The sequence below is a fragment of the Aethalodelphis obliquidens genome, unplaced genomic scaffold (assembly GCF_003676395.1).
Source record: "Aethalodelphis obliquidens isolate GAN/ISIS:26980383/991018 unplaced genomic scaffold, ASM367639v1 scaffold44, whole genome shotgun sequence".
NCBI lineage: Eukaryota > Metazoa > Chordata > Mammalia > Artiodactyla > Delphinidae > Aethalodelphis > Aethalodelphis obliquidens.
This window is the reverse complement of record NW_020837988.1, coordinates 5,118,886-5,140,107: the sequence shown is the minus strand read 5'-3', so window position 1 is coordinate 5,140,107 and position 21,222 is coordinate 5,118,886. Positions and strand designations below refer to the sequence as shown.

The following is a 21,222-nucleotide window of genomic DNA, read 5'->3' as shown; positions in this document are numbered from 1 at the left end:
GGCAGACCTTTTCCAACTGAAAGATCAGGGAGACCGGAAAGTGATGCTTCGCACCAATCAACAGCGACGCTGTCTTTGGAGCCACTTAACAGTCAACCACAGACCTGCAGGAGAGTGTGGCCCGAGGAGGAGGGGAGGGAGGGGCCTCTCTGCCTCCGGAGAGCCTCCGGGGCTGTGTAGGGCCAGCCTCTTGGCTTCTTCCTTCGCTTGGGCATTGAACCGAGATTGAAGATGGATGAGTGGTGATTTGGGGTCTACCCATGGTGCCTCGCAAGCGCACTGATTGCTTCAGGGCACACCGTTTTCAGAGGTAAAGCCAGGAATAATTTCCTGCCTTAGTGCCATCTGACCCCCCAGCAGTTATCCTGAGACCCTTGCAGGTGGATGAAGAGAGTCTGGACAGGAATATCTACCCACCTGTACTGTGACAGCAGTGACAAGGTGCAGGCCATTCAGAGAGATTCCAGGGCTCTGCCTGTTAGGGAGAAGCGGATGGCGTTTCCAAAGCCTCTGCGTGGATTGACATTGCAAGCAGAGAGAGTGCGGTCAGGCTTTCTCAGCGCGCTCTGCTGACGCCCCGCATTAGAATCACCGCAAACACTGATTGCAGATGTGATTCCTTCCTTCCTTTAAACCTACTTAAATGAACAAGGTAGGTTTTTTTAAGTGCAGATGTGTAGGAAAATCTGCAGGTTATATTAAACAAAAAGAGCAAACTACAAAACTGGATACAGTCTTATTTCTTCTGGGTAGGGAAAAGGAGATAAATCCTGGTATTAATCTAATATTTTTTTTCTGAAAGCCTGCATTAAGATCTGTGGTCACTGGTTACCTAGGGAAGAGAGACTCCGAGTTTTCATTTCAGCCCTTTCTGTTCGATTTGCATTTCTAACCATGTATCTCTATGACTTTTATGCTTTGGAATGTCAGCACAGATTATCTGGGCAGTGGGATTACATACCATTTTCTTTTCTTCTTTATGCTCTTTTCATATGAAGAAAATCAATTTAAAAAAATGCAATTTAGAAATAGGAATCTGCCACTGGCTTCCAGTACCAGATTCTCAGGGGAAGGAGCCCAGGGTTCCATATTTAACAGGCACACCAGTATTTGAGAACATAGGGGATCCGAGCATGCCACCCCAAAATATGCCACTTGGGCGTATTGATTACTTGGAGCTAAAAACACCTCAGAAATGGCAGATGCGGGACGCGCTCTCTGACCTCCCTCTTTCTACCTAAAAATAGGACATAAGATTGCCCGTGAGAAGGAGACCCTCCCTGCATTAGGAAGGGCAGGACTCCACCTCCAGAGACTCTTATCAGCCCAGAGAAGGCACCAGGGAATCTGTAACAGGCCTTCCGAAAACAACCCTTTTCTTCCATTAGTTCCCCTGTACATTGACCTTCTCAGTTTGTCATTCCTAAAAGCCGAAATCTCTTCTCCTTTGTCTTGTCCCTTCTCTACAAATTTGCTGTCCTTTGTTAAGGTGCTGCATGGGCTCCAAGTTCTAACCACCGCTTTGAGTTACTCATCACTGAGTTTCCCCCGTGTGTGCGCACGCTGCACATGTTAATACTCTGTTTTTCTCTTGTTAATCTCTCTTTGTCAGTTTAATGTACAGGGCCCCCGGCTCAGAACCTAAGTGGGCAGAGGAAACGATTTTTTCCCTTCCCTATAAGAACCTGCCACTTAATTCCACTTACTTCTAAACGTACTTCTTGACAAATGCCCAGTCAGCAAGTGCTGTCTGCTGCTTCCTTGTTACTTCCGCTACTACCACTCAGGGGTGGCCGCAGTGGGGCACTTACTTGGGGGTGCCCCCCGGACATGCATGTTTCTGAGCCTTATCCCCAGGGAAATCACTGACTTTCTCCTCTGGGACCTGCAAGAGCCAACTCTCTCTTTTAAAGAGCTCATGTGATCAGGCCAGGCCCACCTGGCAGGTCTCCCTATCTTAAGGTCAATTGTGACTAATCACAGGAGTGAAATCCATTGTATTAACAGTCCCAGGGGTTATACAGGGTGTGTACACAGGGGGGAGGGGGTATCTTGGGTGCTGTCTTTAGAATTCTGCATACCATGTAGATGCTAAAGAGAAGATTTCTGTGTTTACCATTAATGTGATATTTACTATGGATTTTTGATAGATACTTTTTGAAAGATACTAAAGATAGCTCCCTTATATGCTTAGTATTTTGCATCTATGTTCTTAAATGAGTATGGCTTAAAATTTTTTATCTCTTATGTTGTATTTCTCTGGTTTGAATATTAAGGTGATACCAGTCTCATCCAGCGTTGGGGTGTTTTGCTGCTTCTTCCTCCCCCCCCCCCCCCCCCCCACTTCCTTCTCTGGAATAGCAGACATGAGATCGAGATTATTTAATCCTTGATAATTTGTGAATATACGTGATAAAAAAAAAAGCTTTTCCTATACTCTTAAGTTCTGTCTGGGGCATGTGAATTAAAGCGACAAGGGACAGATTAACAGGAGAAAAGCATACAAATTTTATTTTTAATTTTATGTGCACGAGGGCTCCACAGAAAAGAAATGAAAACTCAAAAAATGGTTCGCCTTGAGAGCTTATATTGCCATTTTAACAAAAGGCAATAAATCATAGAGAAGTGACTAGACAAAGAAAACAGATTTGGGCTTCTAGGGCCCATAATTTGTGGGAAGACAAATACACGGGGGGAAACTAATGGTAGATAAGGGCTATTTAGCAAGGTTTGTTATCCAGGTTCAAGCCATCTCTGGTGTTTGCCTTTTCCTGGTACAGGGAAGGGAGACACCTTCACAAATGAAAATTTATATAACCTTTACAAAGGGAAAGTTATGTCCCACTTTTGGGCAGAAAGGGAGAGGACAGAGAGTTCCTTCTGTGTCTTCTGTTTCTCAATTACCTTAAGCTCAAAATACTCCGTATGCCATGGTGGTATATCTGAGGGAGGCATATTCTGATCTCCTTCAAGACTTTTACCAGTGATACCGTCTTGCATCTAATGTGTTTGTGTATACATGTGTGCATGCATGGGTGCCTCGTCCAGAGGCTGTTTACCCTGGAGGCACGCTGTGGGTGTTGGCATGGCCTTGTTCAAGATGGAGACTGCTTCTCAACATTTTCTTTTGTCCTTTTTATTTACCATGCATTTTCTTCCCTTTTTTTTTGTACTCTTTGGGGGTTGATTGATTTTTCTTTATCTCCCTCTTTTTTTTCTTAGTCTTTATTAGTTTGGAACTTTTTTTTTTGGCCATGCCGAGGCATGTGGGATTTTAGTTCCCAGACCAGGGAGCAAACCCAAGACCACCTGCAGTGGAAGTGCAGAGTCCTAACCATTGGACTGCTAGGGAATTCCCAGTTTGGAAGTTTTTTGTTTTGTTTTGTTTTGTTTTTGTGGTACGCGGGCCTCTCACTGTGGTGGCCTCTCCTGTTGCGGAGCACAGGCTCTGGACGCGCAGGCTCAGCGGCCATGGCCCACGGTCCCAGCCGCTCCGCAGCATGCGGGATCCCCCCGGACCGGGGCACAAACCTGCGCCCCCTTCACCGGCAGGTGGACTCCCAACCACTGCGCCACCAGGGAAGCCCCCCCAGTTTGGAAGTTTTTAATTCAATTTCTTTCTTTTGTGGCTACCTTTACTTTTTTTAACACGCATACTTGACCCAGTGACATTCAGAATTAATCAGTATCTCTGCTCTTCTCCCTAACAATTGAAGGACCGTAGGATGCTTTAACTTGGTTTACCCCCTCATCGTCCATGTTATTTTTCTAATATTTTTGTTGTACCCTTTGTTTTAATACCTTCAAATTAGTCACTCGTATTGCTATTTCTTAAGTAGACTTTATTTTTTAGAGAAGTTTTAGGCTCACAGGAAAATGGAACTAAAGGTGCAGAGATTCCCCATACACCCCCTGCCCCACTCATTCATAGCCTCCCCCGTTATCGCCATTACCATCAGGGTCGTGCATTTGTTACAACTGATGAGCCTACGTTGACACATCCTCATCACCCGAAGCCCATAGTTTGCATTAAGGTTCATTCTTAGCGTTGTACGATCTATACGTTTAGACAAATGTTTAATGACGTGTATCTACCATTATAGTATCATACAGAGTATTTTCACTGCCCTAAAATCCTCTGTGCTCCACCGTGTCATCTGTTCCTCCCTCCTACCTGCTGGAGAACGCTGACCGCTTTACTGTCTCCATAGTTTCGCCTTTTCCAGGATGTCATATGGTTGGAATCATACAATCTGTGTAGCCTTTTCATATGCATTTAAGGTTCCTCCATGTCTTCATGGCTTGACAGCTCATCCCTTTTTAGTGCTGAGGAATATTCCATTGTCTGGATGGAATTTTATTTATCCGTTCACCTACTAAAGGAATTTTATTTATCCGTTCACCTACTAAAGGATATCTTGGTTGCTTCCAGTTTTTGACAATGATGAATAAAGCCGCTATAAACATCTATGTGCAAGTTTCTTAACTCCGTTGAGTAAATACCAGGGAGAAGGATTTCTGGATCATATGGTAAAAGTATGTTTAGCTTAGTAAGAAACCACCAAACTGCCTTCCAAAGTGGCTGTACCGTTTCGCATCCCCACCAGCAGTGAAGGAGCGTTCCTGTTGCCCCACATCTTCGACAGCATTTGGTGTTGTCAGTGTTCTGGATTTTGGCTGTTCTAATAGGTTTGTAACAGTATCCCATTTTTGTTTTATTATTTATTTTTATTTTTTTGGCTGTGTCGGGTCTTTAGTTGTGGCACGCGGGGTCTTCGTTGAGGCATGCGGGATCTTTTGTTGCAGCATGGGCTCTTCGTTGTGGTGCGCGGGCTTCTCTCTAGTTGTGGTGCCCGGGCTCCAGGGCGCGTGGACTTTGTAGTGTGTGGTACACAGGCTCTCTAGTTGAGACGCATGAGCTCAGTAGTTGTGGCTTGCGGGCTTAGTTGCCCCACGGCACGTGGGATCTTAGTTCCCCGACGGGGGATCGAACCCACATCCCCTGCATTGGAAGGAGGATTCTTTACCACTGGACCACCGGGAAGTCCCCCATTTTTGTTTTAATTTGCATTTTCCTGATGACATATCACGTGGAACATCTTGTCATATGCTTATTTTCCATTTGTATATTTTCTTTTGCGAGGAGTCTTCTAAGGTCTCTGGCCCTTGTTTGAACTGGGTTGTTTGTTTTCTATGTGTTGAGTTTTAATAGTTCCTGGTATATTCTGGATAACAGTTCCTTATGCAAAGATTTTTCTCCTAGTCTGTGGTTTGTCTTCTCCTTCTTGATACTGTGTTTGGCAAAGCAGAAGTCTTTTATTTTAATGAAATTCAGCTTTTACCAATTAGCATTATTGTTTTTTTAATAATCTATTTTCCAACATTTTGCTAATTTCTTCACTATTGCTTCTTGCATTGCACTCCTTCCTGGATTCTCTTTTATTTTTCCTTTAATATTTCTTCACTTAGGATCCATGAAGGGAAAAATCTTAGTCTCATCTAAAAATATCTTTATTTTGGTCTGACCTTTGAAAGAAAAACTGAGTTGCTTAAATTTCTAGGTTGACAGAAATGTTTATTTCCTTTAGCATTTTGACAATATTATTCCATTTAGACTGCTTCCATGAAACTAAAGAACTGTGTTATGGGTTGTATATTCTCTGCATGCATCATAAAAATCCATACGACAGCAGCCTTATTTCAGTTTTCTGGTTGCTTATACGTTTTTCACTTGTTTTGGTGTTTTTTATTTTCAGTATGACGTAGCTTTGTGTGTGTGTGTGTGCGTGCGCGCGCACGTGTGTGTTTGTTTTGCTTAAGACTTGGACTGCTCTTTTAGTCTGAATGCTCGTTTTATTATTATACTATTCCGGGAAAGTTTTTTTAGTAATTATCTCTTCAAGTTTGCCTCTCCCTCATATTCTTTATTTTCTTCTCCTGCAACAGTTATTATAACTTAGATGTATATCCTGTGTTCTTATTTATCTCCCATGTGTCTTAAGCATTTCTTAACGTTGTCCATCCGTTTACTTTTCTGTGCTTTAGATCTACTCTCTAGTCCATTGATAAGTCCCTGAGTTGATCCTAGTTTACAATTTAACTTGTCTGTTGAGTTTTTCAGTGAAATGACTATAGTTTTTTTATTTTTTAATTGTCCTAGTGGGTTCTTGTTAAGATGTCTGCCTTTTCTTTGTTACATGTGCTTCTTTTCTTATGGTTTTAATTTCTTCTCTTATATCTTTAATCAGGTTAGGCATATATTATATATTATATTTATATAATTGAGGTACAGTTGTTGTATAATGTTATATAAGTTACAGGTGTACAACAGTGATTCACAGTTTTTAACGGTTATACTCCATTTACAGTTATTATAAAATATTGGCTGTGTTCCCTGAGTTGTACAATATATCCTTGTAGCTTATCTGTTTTATACATAATGGTTTGTACCTCTTAATCCCCTATTCCTATCGTGCCCCTCCCTCCTTCCCTCTCCCCACTGGCAAACACTCGTTTGTTCTCTGTATCCATGTGTCTGTCTTTTTTGTTATTTTCACTAGCTTGTTTTACTTTTTAGATTACATATATAAGGAATATCATACAGTATTTGTCTTTCTCAGTCTGGCTTATTTCAGTAAGCATAATACCCTCCAAGTCCATCCATGTCATTACAAATGGCAAAATTTCATTCTTTTTTATGGCTGGGTAGTATTCCATTGTATATATACCATATCTTCTTTATCCATTCATCTGTTGATGGACACTTAGGTTGCTTCCATATCTTGGCTATTATGAATAATGCTACTGTGAACATTGGGGTGCATGTATGTTTTAAATCATGTCTGTTACATAAAGGCTATGTGTCTCCCTCTGTGTGTGTCCACTGACTCCAATTCGTAGTGTGTTGTTTTCTTCTAGGCTTTGTAACATTTTACCATCAATCCTTCTCTAGTGGGCTGCATTTTTCCTTAAGGATTCCTAGTGTCCACCTCGTGGGAAACCCTTCAGAGTAGTTTTGCATTTGTTTATGTAAGACCTCTTTGCAATAACATTAGCCTAGAACCAATTTCTACAGTGATGTACAGATTGGGGTTTCCTAGCCCATATAGAAAGCAGAAACTCAGAAGTCCGACCTGTTCAAAGTATAAGCCCAAGGTTTTAATTTTACAAGTATTTCTTTTTTCCTCCAGAGACCAGGCAGAAACATCTAGTCATCTTTTTTGCCCCTCTGTGCAGCTGGGTGGACTTTCTTCTCTAACCCACTCTTCCACACAGGGACAGAATTTTATGACACTTGCATTTGTAGAATTTCACCTCCTACTTGATGTGGCCCAAGGCCCCCAGGTGGACAGTAACACCCAGGACCTATTCTTGGAAACCTTGTTAATCCCTAGGCAGCCTCTGGACTGGTTTTGTTGTATAGGCTCTGGTTTCTAGCCTCCTTATGCTTCCTGATTCCCTTTCTTTGTTGCAAGCTCAGATGTGTATTTGAAATCCTTTTGATTTGTTTATTTCATGCATCATTTCTAGGTGTTTGTGGAGGGAGATTTTGGTTTTATCGTCATCTTTAATCTCGCTGAAAACTGACATATCTTGGGCAGAGACTTAAATCTGCAAACAAATTCTGCTACGTCTCGTCTTCAGTTGTTCTCCAGGTCCTCTGTGTTCCAGGTTCTGCCAGGCAACAAGCCATCCTTCACCCTCACTTCCTGCAGCTTCACGAACTTGTATCTTTTTCATGACTTGTGATTTGACGTTTCCATACATTTGACAAGGAAATGAAAATATAAACAAATGTCCACGATCCTGAAGACCTGACTGACGTAAGAGGTGGGTTAGGACTTCTGTTAAACTGTTAGGCTGGGAGGGAACTTTTGCGTAGGGACTCATTTTATAAGCGTTGAGTTCTTCGCGAATGTTTGGGGTTCTGAGCGTGTTTGTTTTCCTGTCCCACCTCGCAGCTTGGAGAAGTCATGCCCTGAGGGTGAGGAACCTAGGAGGTGTTTCCCATGTGCATCCAGCATATTCAGAACATGTGTTAGGGAACTCACCTTGCAGCAGCAGGGGTCTCCTGTTAACCCTTTCACAGTCTGTGGCTCATTTCATGGGCAAGAGGCCATTTAAATGTCCAGCTTTAGCTGAGCTCAGCCTGCCCCGTGAAATACAGAGCCATGGGAAAACCCCAAATTGGTTGGTGTACATTTCTCACCAGAAATGATCTATTTATATCTATTTATATCAAGACTCCTCAGGGTGCTGGAAAAAAAGATACAGACGCTTATGCTTGGCCCCCGATTTGCCAAAGTCAACTCTCTAGGGACGGAGCCGAAGATCCTGCCTTTAAAATTCACCAGGTGATTCTCAGTCCTACTACCATGTGACAATATCTGTCCTGGGTTCCTGCAGTGAGGCGGTGATAGGGAAGCCAAGGCGTTCCAAAGAATCTTTGGGGCAAACAGAATTTCCTCTGAGATGGAGAGTTGACAGAGCGGGGTTCTCAGGCTGCCCTGTGCCTACGTGTGCTGTGTGGGAGGGAGATTGGGCTCAGTGGTTCATCAAAAGCCTCATCTTCGGAGGTGATTTTGAGGGGTGGGTGGAGGGAGGAGATGGTTTAAAGCCACTTGGTGACAAGAAAAGACGGGGTGTGGGGAAAGAGGACAGGAGAAAAATCTAACGGAGCACTAACTTCCTCGGGGTTTGAGTTAAAACGTTGCCTGGGTTTCAGTTAGCTGAGCACCTTCTTCCCCATCCCTGTGGGTTGCCATGGCGGCAGGCACACTGCTATGTGTAGTCCACCCCTGCTACCTGCCTCTGGCACTGGCGGTCCTACAAGCTCTGCTGAGCCCAGACCTGACTTCTCCGCAGGCTGGGGGCTGCAGTGGAAAAATGGGGGACAGATTTTGGTGGGCAGGGGAGAACTTGCCAGGGGGGTTTAGGGCGGGTAAATGCTACACTCTGATAATTTCAAGAAAAGTGCCAGGTAGCTCTGTCTGGGTCGGATGTTCTGTTCTTGTTCATGTGCTTTGGACCAGAGTCAGGGACCGTTGAGCGAAGGCATGGCACGTTATCCCCCAGGCAGAGCACACCTCCGTGCCCCGTCCCCTCCGCACTCACTCCCCCAGCATCCCTCCATGGGTTTCCCCTGGGTCCCCTTGGAACAGTGTGGGTTCCTTGGGCTTTCTGCACTGATGCTTGCTCCCACGTTCCTCATTTGGTAAGTGGAGGTGATTACGGAATTGGTTATCCTAAGAGCGATTACAAGAGTGGGAACACATTTGGGGCATCAGGTGATGTGTTCCATTCAGTGCAAGGTGAGCAAAATGATGATGAGACCCACAAGTGAAGACGCCCAGTGAACAGTTGGCAAGAGACCAGGGCTGGACATAGCAAGCTTGGGGGTCCATTGCTAATGGGTTTCCATCGTTTTCCTGGATCCTTCTCTGTCCCCTAAGTTATGTTTTCTAACGTGTCTGTCATACCTGCAGACTCCTGAGCCCTGCCCAGGTCTACCATGAGTTCCAAGAATCTGCACTTAAAAATTTCTTCTAAGGTACAATTGTTACGAAAGTTATTTAGGTGATATTTCTTTTTAAATTTTATTTTCTTATGGTAAGCCTACTTAACGTGAGATCTACCCTCTTAACAAATTTTTTTAGTGTACAACACATTGTTGTTGACTGTTGGTACAGTGTGGTACAACAGATCTCAAGAACGGAAGCATCTCATCGTGCTTAACTGAAATTTGATGCCCTTTGATTCTGAGGACAAAGAATGTCACCTGCCATGTCCGTAAACAAAGGATGTTGAGGCCATCAAGCCATCAGCCACTGTAGCCACCCTGGACTGTGCACCCTGAGGGGATTTGGGATGGACAAAAACAGGAGACTGGCCCTAGATGGTTAAGGTACACATCAAAGGCATGATTTCAATGAGCCAGATGCTTGCATCTTCCCATACAGATGTCAGGTTTTTCTTTTGATGTTCTGACTTTTTTTTTATTTTTGCAAAAATTCCTGTATATCCTGGCTCCCCCGCTTGCCTCTTCGAAGCCTCCCTCAGAGCCATCTGAGAGGCTGTCTCCTGGGCTGAAGTCCTCAGCAAGTCCACCAAATAAAACATAATTCTCAGCTTTTAGGTTGTGCATTTTTTTTCAGTTGATAATTTGTTAACTCCCTATTTCAAAAATATGGAATGTGGGCTTCCCTGGTGGCGCAGTGGTTAAGAATCTGCCTGCCAAGGCAGGGGACATGGGTTCGATCCCTGGTCCGGGAAGATCCCACGTGCCGCGGAGCAACTAAGCCCGTGGCCACAACTACTGAGCCTGCGCTCTAGAGCCTGCGAGCCACAACTACTGAAGCCTGCGAGCCACAACTACTGAGCCCGTGAGCCACAACTACTGAGCCTGTGAGCCACAACTACTGAAGCCCGCACGCCTAGAGCCCGTGCTCCACAATGAGAAGCCACCACAATGAGAAGCCTGCGCGCCGCAACAAAGAGTAGCCTCCTCTCGCCGCAGCTAGAGAAAGCCCCGCGCACAGCAACAAAGACCCAACGCAGCCAAAAATAAATTAAATAAATAAATAAATTTTAAAAAAATGAAGGGAAAAAGAAAAATATGGAATGCTTCACCAGTGTGGGTGTCATCCTTGCTCAGGGGCCATGCTAGTCTCCTCTGTATCTTTCTAACTCTGGCATGTGTGCTGTTGAAATGAACACAAGAACCTGTACTTTGCTCAGGCTTCCTAAATGGTGATCTTCTGTTGTTTTTTGTTTATTCATTTGTTCCTTCATTCATTCACTTTTGCACACTCAAGTTTGAGAGCCACCGTGAAAGACTGTAAACCTGGCCTGGGTTCTGTTAGGGTGTTCTGCCATCCAGCTGGTCACAGACAGCTCCTACCATACACATCTTGGCCTCCCCACCCTCTCTGTGTAGTAAGCGCCACAGTGTGGCTTGAGGATGACTGATCCTCTTTTGCATTAATGGTCAGTAATAATCTGAACATCCCTTGGAGAGTCTGTCCTTCTGCGGCCTTCATTTTCAGGAAGGCATCTCTGCTTTGAGCTGAAGCTGGAGGAATACAGAGCTCTCCCCAGCCACGTCTTTCCCCTTCTCTGGACCTCTGTTGGGTGGCATTTGTTTCCCACTAGAAACCAAGCCATTCTTCATGGGTTCCTTGTGGTCGCTGAGTGGGAACAGCATGAGAAAGTGTGTTCCCAGCCTGGCAAGGTTTCCGTTCTGTCCCCATTAAATCGTCTCGTTTTGCCAGGCAGGGTCCACCTTTGAGCGTGAGTGTGGCCTCCTTCGTCCCCATGCTGTTGTCACTGGTCAGCCCCACTCCATTGGATACCTAATTCCTCTTATTCCTGCCATCCCAGAACCAGTTTCTTTCTTTGCTCTGTTGGCTCCCAACAGCCTCAGAAAGCAGAAGGCTCAGGGATTCAGCCTCCCCGCACATGGGAAGTGTTCCACGTAGAGCCCCCCTCTGAGGCAGGGGGCCATCTACGCAGAGTGCCCGCTGGATTTGTTACACAAAGACAGCCACCCTTGGAAGACCCCCAAACCTTAACCGAAAATGGTAGAGAGAGACGTGTTTCCCTTGCTGGGAGCTGCATTCTGTCGGCTTGATTAGTTTTTAGAAACCAATTTTCCTCCCAGCCATTTTCCTTATTAACTGTCTTTATGGTCAAATCCAGAGAGTAAAGAGTGGTGCTTATTCCTCCCAGCAATTAGCTGTCTGATGCTCTCATTAAGCCATTAAGTTTCAGTTTCCAAGGTGGAGTTCTAAAATTATATGTGTGTGTGTGTGTGTTTGTGTGTATAAAATCATTATACATATATGTATAATTAAAAAAATTAAATCTGAAAATGGAAATATAATTGCTCAATGAAATAACATCAGAATATTATTTATATATATTACACAGATCACGTATGTACTCATGTATGTAGATCTGCCTGTCTATCCATCTGCCTGTATCTGTCTATCTGTCTATCTATGTATATCTGCATAAGCAACCAACCAACCAGCATGCTTCAGGGATTCCAAATGCTCCCATCTCCTTGGCTGTAACATTTTTTAGGAAGTGCAAACTGGTATTACTGTTAACCTCAGTAAACTACATTAGATCAGTAAATCTTTTTTTTTTTTTTAATGAAAGAAAAGGAAGGGAAAAACAAGTTACTTTGTACTCCAAAGCGAAATTGCCAGTGCTCTTGAAGGGCACTAGCCCTCTCCTTTTATTGATGCAAAGTCCCTGTTATCTTTAGCAGCAGGTGATCCTTTCTGAAAGTTGAAAATGTCAATGTGATTGTGGAATTTTGAAACGTTCACATTAACAGCCAAGGCACGTTTCTGCTGTGCGGGTGTGGAGAGTTGGGATTGGGCGGCACTTGAAAATTCTGCATTCAATCCGTGATCTAATTTTTTCTCCTTCACTACGAACCTCCTGATTTGGGGGATTTAAGTGAAGAATGGACTAGGTGTACTAGACACGCCGTTAGCCTTTCTTTTATATTTTTATAAATGTAATACAAGTTCATGGTGGGAACTGCTGAGATGGGGTTCGTGTTGTATTTGATGTGTGCCCACCAGGGGACCCCCCGCCCCCATCTCCCCTCACCTGTCCTTCAGGGCGGGCAGTATTATCATCCGCACATGGCAAGCGTGGAAACTGAGATCCAAGGGTCCCAAGTGACATCCCTAAAGATGCATAACCAGGAAGTGGGAGGACTGGGATGTGAACTTGGGCGTCCGGGGAACCGGCTCCTGGAAAGGGAGTGAACCCAGAGTCTCCTCTGCTGCCCCAGAACCGCTCTTCCCGCACGCTTCATACCCGGTGACAGAGAGTCCTCTGTGTCATTACCCTGGAGAAGAAGGAAAGGAGAGAAGCCTGGAGAGGTGAGAAAAGGGGGAAGTTCCAGAGAGCCTGCTGTGGGCTTTCCCCTTGTCTTGTTTCCCTGGTGTGTGTCTCCTGGAGGACCGGCGCCTTCAGCCAGCCCGCCAGCGACTCAGGCTGGGCCCGCCCACCGTTCTTTGCTTTGATTGACATGCCCCCAAGAGGAAGAGGAGAAACTGCTAGACCACCTCAAAGCAAATAAACTGATCATAATCTGGCTGTGGGCACACGTGTGCTCGCTGCTCTCTCTCTCTCCCTCCCTCCCTCCCTCCCTCCCTCCTTCCCTCTCCCTCCCTCCCTCCCTCCTTCCCTCTCCCTCCCTCCTTCCCTCTCCCTCTCTCTCTCCCTCTCCCTCCCTCTCTCTCCCTCTCTCTCACACACACACACATGCATACGCTGAAAAGGTGAGCAAAGGGAGACATCTGGGACTCACAGCCACAGTAGCGTTCTTCCCCTTTAACCCTGGGAGGTGGGGGAACAGGCGGCTCCTGTGTCCGAATCACTGTTGCTGATCTGGAGAGTGGGGAGGTGGTGGCAAACTGATGCCAGGTCGGCCCGGAATTTCCCCTTGTGCCTCCCTAGCGGTGCCAGCAGATTCTTCTTTCCAGGGTCCACCCCCCACCCACAAGTCAAACACGCGTTTGCCGTCGTACGAGCTGACTTGTGTTCTTTTCCACGGAGAACACCCAGGTTGGGAGGGTGGTTTTTCTTTACTAGATGGGACCCCGTTCTTGGAGAGTCGTTTTTTGTTTTTTTGTTTGTTTTGCTTAACAGCGTGGGTAGCTGTGCCGAGGTTTACCTCTGCCCTCTGTCCGAAATGTCTTTTGAACAGATTAATAGTACGGAAGTATTGCTGGGGAGATATTTAGCTGATTAGAAAAACAGACCTTCAGAGACAGCCGTTTAGCCGCATTTACATAATGTGTAAATTATTTGCATCTCAGTGATGTGCTAGCGGCTCCTTATTTATAAGCCGTAAGCCCGTGCAGATTGGAAATGAGCCCACCTAAGCCAAGAATATCCAACAGGGCCTTGGTGGGCCTTCACCTTTCTAGCTTTGTAGGTTACGCTAACATAGGGGTTCTTCTCACCTGAAAGAATACAGGTGTTGGGCCTCCCTGGTGGCGCAGTGGTTGGGAGTCCGCCTGCCGATGCAGGGGACGCGGGTTCGTGCCCCGGTCCGGGAGGATCCCACATGCCGCAGAGCGGCTGGGCCCGTGAGCCATGGCCACTGGGCCTGCGCGTCCGGAGCCTGTGCTCCACAACGGGAGAGGCCACAGCAGTGAGAGGCCCGCGTACCGCAAAAAAAAAAAAAAAAGAATACAGGTGCTTCTGCCCCGTGCAGGTTCTCTGCGGCAGGATATACTTTGTGACGCCCTCGTCCCGTCCCCCAGGAAAGGGACTTTGCTGATCCTTGTCGATGCCATTTACCACCGCTTTGTCCATCATCTCCTGGAATTTCTTCCTGGTTAGTAAGCTCCAGTTCCCTGTCCCATCCCCACATAATCCCTTGTTATTCTTTATGTGATTTTCTTGAATCCAACCAGTGTCTGGGAGCTTTCCATCTTGGTGACGCAGGGCTTGCTTTCTGGAAGAGAAGAGGAAGGCGGAGGAGGAGACGCGCGCCCACTTGCCCTCACTGCCTCTCTCATAGGTGCCTCTGGGCTCGTCCGTTTCTGCACCCGGTCTTCTCTGGATGGGCTTTGGCACGGGCTTGACACGTGACTGGCCTGATCAAGAAGATTGGCTGCTTTTGAGGGCAGAGTGGTTAATCCGGCCAGAGCTCAGGCCAGGAGACTGGTGCAAGGAACTGGGGATCTGCCTTGGGTAAGAAGATGGGCCTGGAGGCCAAGTTCAAGCCCTCTTTGCCCTCAGACGTCTAGTTTGTTCAGCACGGCGAGGGCCGAAGCTACAGGGGGCAAGGCAGTGACGTGCATCCTGGGGGGTCTGCGTGGTGGAAGGAAACGTTTGTGCCCCAAATGTTTCAGAGAATTAGTGGGTCGAGGGGATTTGGGGTTTTAGAAGCAGTGGTGGCGAGGCTGAAGGGGAAAGAGATTGAGGTGGCGTGGCTGGTGGAAACGGCCCCGCACCGGCAGTCGGGAGATCTGGGTCTGCATCCCGGTCCCTGCTGCTTTGTAGCTGAGGAGTCGTCATCCCTAGCAGGGTCACTCAGTCCGAGCCAGGTTTTCTTGCTTCAGTCCGACCTCTCTTGGCTGCTGAGGACGGGGATCAGTTAGACGAGGTGGAGCCAGAGGGATTTTTATTGGCTCCCTGGTGGGGAGGGTAGTACTGGGAGCTCATGGGAAAAGGGGGAGCTTCACGAATAGGCAGCAGGCCTGGAACAGGGGACATGGCACCTCTGAGGTGACTTCTCCACCCGATGTATTTCCCTTGTCTTTGCTGGCGTGGCCAGGCTCGAGTCCATGGGGCAGGGTCCATGGGCATTATGTGTAGACCAAGGACTTTGATGGGCTGGCTTGAATCACAAGTCCATCCACGCGCTGACCACTGTGGACTGGACGCTAGAGCAGGTTTAGGGCTGGGTGTTGGGTCTTCCCTGTCTGAATTCTGAATCAACAGTAAGAAGCAAAGGAGGCAGATGGAAATAATTTCACTGTCATTACCAATGAAGGTTAGGTTAGAGGCAATGGTTTTGTATGCAGCAACAATGGGATTCATGATGGTGAATGCAGAATTAGGCAGACTTAGCCGCCAATCACAGACACATCTGTGGAGCCACGTGGGCCCTGCCCCGCCCCCCGCCGCCCCGCCTTAAGACTTGCCACGTGGGGGATTAGACCAGAGACATGTTACCTGTGGGCACCCTGGCACTCAAGGGAAGAGGGAGGGGGCTGAACCATGCATGTCCGTCCCCCCAGATTCATCTCTCAGGAAACTCACTTCTTCCCCACAGGAGGTGTGAAGGGCGGGACAAAAGGGCAAGAGTATTTAGGGAAAATTCCTCCTCCTGGACCAAGAGGATAGGGAAGAAGCATCACACACACACGCACACACACACGCACCCGCACGCACACTGTAGGCTGTCAGTTACAGGAAGGAGGCGGAGCTGGGTATAGGGGCCGGGCAGCTACTCAGAAGGAAGGATGTTGGGTAGGGCCCGGAGCTAACCCATTCCTTACCTGTAAGATGGGTTCATACCTCCTAGAGCTGCTTCTAGGATTAAAGAAGATACAAAGTTCTCCAGGTCACTGAACATCCGGGACCTTGCAGGGTATACAACAAACGCTCGGTCAGTGATAGTTGATCCTGAATCGGGGAGCAGAGGGGGTCATGAAGCAAGAATCAGCTCATCTTGGGCTGCTGTGTGTCACGGGGCCGGGGGGTTGGTGATTATATGAGGTTATGAGTTTGATTATCCTGCTTTTCAGCTTGGCATTTACTGTTCATGGAACTGCTCTCCCCTCCTTCCCCCCCCCCCCCCCCCCCTGTCTCCTGGGGAGGATTAGGTTGAAGTAGTGCCTTCTGTGAGTGGGTAGTTAGGATAACACCTCTAATAGGGTTAGTACGCGAAATATTTAAGTAACCTCCTCTGTGCCAGACACCATGCTGGGTGCTGTAGATGTAACTGTGAGCAAAGCTCAGGCCCAGACACGAGGCGATGGCCTTGCAAACAGACAACAAATAAATGATGAACGGGAAAAATGTTCAATATGATGGAAACGTAGGCTGCAGAAGGCACCCCTGCTTAGACACATGTTCTTTTTCATACACCATTTAAATCGAGCCTAAGAAGGAAGGGCTCAGAAACCACTCCTAAAGATAACATTTACATCACAGAAGTCTCAGAACAAGAAACATTGGCCCTTTTAAGTTCCACCAACATTCGGCCAATTTTAAACTGGTGATTCCTCATTCCTGTCCAGCCACCTTTCATGATTCTAAACCCCAGACCTCACTGGAGGCCTGGAAGTTCATTGGTTGTGCTTGACTTTAAAATGATTTGGACAGTAAGCGCATCTTTTCTTCTGACAGGAAAAGGAATCTTGAGTATGTATTCTTTTTTTTTTAAATTTAATTTTGCTTTATATTGGAGTATAGTTGATTTACAGTGTTGTGTTAGTTTCAGCTGTACAGCAAAGTGATTCAGTTATACATATACATATATACGTTCTTTTTTAGATTCTTTTCCCATATAGGCCATTACAGAGTATTGAGTAGAGTTCCCTGTGCTATACAGTAGGTCCTTATTAGTTACCTATTTTATATACAGTAGTGTGTATGTGTCAATCCCAATCTCCCAATTTATCCCTATTCCCTTCTTTCCCCCTTGTTAACCTAAGTTTGTTTTCTACATCTGTGACTCTGTTTTGTAGATAGGTTCATTTGTACCATTTTTTTTTTAGATTCCACATATAAGTGATATCATATGATATTTGTCTTTCTCTGTCTGACTTAATTCACTCAGTATGACAATCTCTAGGTCTATCTATGTTGCTGCAAATGGCATTATTTCGTTCTTTTTTATGGCTGAGTAATGTTCCATTGTATATATGTTTGAGTATGTATTCTTTTTTTTTTTTTTTTTTTTTGTGGTACGCGGGCCTCTCACTGTTGTGGCCTCTCCCGTTGCGGAGCACAGGCTCTGGACGTGCAGGCTCAGCGGCCATGGCTCACGGGCCCAGCCGCTCCGCGGCACGTGGGATCTTCCCAGACCGGGGCACGAACCCGTGTCCCCTGCATCGGCAGGCGGACTCTCAACCACTGCGCCACCAGGGAAGCCCCTGAGTATGTATTCTTAGCTCTCTGTTCGGCTACTGGAAATTCTGCATCGTACGCATCTCGACCTCTAGCAGCTGACAGGAATCTGGTTGAGAACCTCTGATTCGGGAGAATGTATTATGATATGGAATGTATTTACGATTTATTGTTGTGTAAAGTCATGTTTCAAAATAGTATGATTCAGTTAAAAGATGTGTGTGTGTGTGTATCCACACACAGTATAAATATAGAAAAGATTGTTAGGATTTTTAAAAGGTGGTCACTTCTGGGTGGGGAGTGGTTTTCTGTCTTTCTTTGTGCTCATCAGTATTTTGTATATTTCCTGTAATGGGTGGGAATTTGTCAGAAGATATTTTAATACATTTTAAGGGAAAATAGTGCTTTTACTTGAGGGCGCAAAAGACGTTGATTCCCCAGGGGCCAATGAACTTGCTGCTCCTTTAGAGCACGTCCTTATGTTATGAACGGTTGGAATGTGCTGTCTGTGAAACTCATCTGGGGGAATTTCTTGGGCTAGAACAGAGTTCTAGAAACTCTGGCACTGGAAACAGCCGCTCTCTCCTACTCACCAGGGATGAGTGGTCACTTAGGCCAGCTGTGTCAGAGGCTGTCTCCAGAAGCATAGAAGGTTCGTGCTAGAAGGGGCCCTGGAGTCTGTCTAATTCAGCTCAGTTACACTTGGAAGAAGCAAAAATCTTGAGCGGTTGGGACTTTCCTAGGGTTACGTGTAGAGCACTGGAGATAGAGTTGGTGTGAGAATTGTCTACCGTGGATTCTGTTCATTTCGTTGTGTCTTTCTAAAGAGTGAGAAAAATATGGTGCAACTTTAATGTAGAATAAGACATTGCAGACTTAGATGTCTGAGGACACGAATATCTCTCTCCCTCTCTCCACCCCTCTCTCCCCTAGCTGCTTGGGCCCTGAACCCCTTGAGCATGTTTGGGACTCTCCCTTCTGCCCCATCTCGCAAGTCTTGGTGAAAGACAGAGCCTGCCTTTCAGGATAGAAGCTGGACTTCCAGCCTGTCTGGCAGCTGGAGGTGACCTTGGCTTGGCCAGTTAGATGGACCTGACGGCAAAGGGGGCAGTGTTACAGCAGGAGTGGCCAGCATTTTGGGACATTGGGGATAAGGGTGCCATCCTGAGGGCGACGTGGGGGCATTTTGTGGGTGGAGCAGGAAGTCCTGGTCTCCCTTGGCCCTGTCTGCGTTCCAGGGTGGGTTCTGTGGCCTTCCTGGGTTGGTTCCACGAGCCCCTCCCTCGGGACACTTCCAATGAATGAGTTGGGTTCTGTTCCCCAGCATTGGGGACTGTGACCAAGAAACACTTCCTACTGAAGCCAGACGTGGACTTGCAGTCTCCTTTGCATCCGGGTCAAGCCCCAGCTCTCTGACCTCCTTGTAGCGAAGACAAAAAGCAAACCCTAAATCTTCAGGCCTGTGCTCATCTTCTTCTTTTTTCGTTGTTATCTCCAGCGATTATCCTGTGATCCAGCATCAACTGTTTGTATCTCGAAAAGCAAAGAAAATCCATAAACCAAGAAATATTTATGAAATTTTAGTCTCACTTAAACCTATTTAGAAGCACCATGTTTTCCTTTCAGTTTTGCGGCCTTTGACGAAAGATTTTGTTTCCCATTGTGGTTTGCAGAATGTCATGCTGTTTGTTAATATTGGCAGTGTGGATACTCTCTTGATTATAGAAGCTAAGAGTTTTCATCTATCCTGCCATGTTTTGATTCCTGGTGACCAACTTCTAGGATAAAAGAGGAAACGCTATATATATAAATAGAGGGATTATATTGATTTAGACCCTATATAGTCCCTGTCTATAGACCCTATATCGACTTAGGCAAGATGAGAGAGTGTCTTGATTTGAAGGAATTTATTTTTCTCTCCGTTCTTCTGCTGGTGATTGAATTTCCTTACGATGACCCATATCCTCTTGAAAAAAAAAAAAGAAAAGGATTTTTATTTTATGTAAGGAAATGATGGTTCCTATCAAGATAGTTCAATTACTTTTCATCTTCTAGTCTTAAATTCCTTTAAGTTTCCCACTGCGTGTTTGGAAAAAAGCCATATGAATCTTTAGGTGCCCAGCTATGACGAAGGGTCAGATATATCTCTGTCTAGTACTTTGAGACACCAAATTAGGCAGTAGTATTTGGACTAAAGTACATTTTAAAAAGTATTTATTTATTTATTTGGCTGCACCCAGTCTTAGTTGCGGAAGGCGGGCTCCTTTGTTGCAGCACGTGGGCTCCTTAGTTGTGGCATGCGAACTCCTGGTTGCAGCATTCGTGTGGGATCTAGTTCCCTGACCAGGGATCAAACCCGGGCCCCCTTCAGTGGGAGTGCAGAGTCTTATCCCCTGCGCCACCAGGGAAGTCCCTGGACTAAAGTAAATTTAAGTACAGAGGTAATCCCTCGACTCATTTGTAGTTGGGCAGTCTAAAACATTCATTTTTAGAGTGTAGTCTGTATCAGAAATATGTTGGGGTGAGCGTGAAGGGACATATGGCTTGTACAATGCAGATTCCTGGGCCCTTCTCCCATAGGTTCTAATTCAGGAGCTACCGGGATGGGGGTGGGGGTGGTTCAGGAGTCATCTTTTAAGAGCCTCCACCACGCACAGCAATGGATGTCTTCATTCCACACTTGGAGATACAGTGGTCTTGGCTACGAATGTTTATCCTCAGAATTAGAGGAGATGGCAGAGTGGCCTTATGTCAAAGGTGAAAGTGACCCAAATGACTATGAAGTTCATGTTAGCAGTTGGACACAAGCCTGAAATAGGTGCTGTCCTCTTGGACGACACCTCCTCGACCTGGTAATTTACAACTGTATAAGTCAAGCGAGGAGCCCCGATCTTTCCCGGAGGTTGAGAATCCTCTGTAAAGCTCTTCTAAGCAGTCTTCAATTCTCCAAAATGCCCTTTCTCTAATGAGGGGGCTGGAACTCTTTTGAAGCAAATGTCTTCTGCTGGTGGATCCCTCAGTAGTTATGGAGGTGTCTTGCCCACCAGGGTGTTTGCACTGAACACAATGTGTAGGGTAAGCTAAGAAGAATCAGAGGCAGCTCTGGAGTCCACGTGGGATTTATTTTTGGAGAGCAGTTAATTCATCAGGAATGAGCTCACGTTGATAAGGCGGTAGAAGAGCTGACCTGGTAGGTGGACGTTTTAATCTTATTGGAAATCTTGGTTCCGTTGACCGAGAGTAGAAATTATCATCTTAGCTATTTGGAACAAACAACGTTTTAGTGGGTGGTTTGCTTAATGGATGAGGAATCTTTAGCTAATAGTGAACCCATTTCTTCTTCTGGCATACATTTAATTTTTTACCAATTACGCAGACCTACTTGTTTCTCTGTTGTAGCAAAGCAATTGCTTATTCATAAGCATCAAAGCTAAGGCATGGATGACTTTCAGGGCCTGGAAAATATGTACTGACTGAAAAGACAAGGGAATCTAATCAGCCTTCTTACACAGACAGCATTTCACCCTCTGACAATCGTGTGGATTGAGATTATTAGAATGATAAATGGAGAAGTCTATTATAGTTAAAAAGATTGTAAATAAGGTT

At 45.9% G+C, this 21,222-nt stretch overlaps 1 protein-coding gene and 1 non-coding gene across 9 annotated transcripts in view; one reads left to right on the top strand and one right to left on the bottom strand.

The window, feature by feature from the left end:
- SLC39A11 (solute carrier family 39 member 11) overlaps positions 1 to 21,222 on the top strand; it is a 416,650-nt gene that overhangs the window by 246,114 nt on the left and 149,314 nt on the right. The gene's annotated exons all lie outside the window — the stretch shown is intronic.
- On the bottom strand, positions 10,610 to 10,716 carry LOC113606709 (U6 spliceosomal RNA). Its single transcript, XR_003427671.1, has one exon. It is a non-coding gene; the product is annotated as a U6 spliceosomal RNA (small nuclear RNA).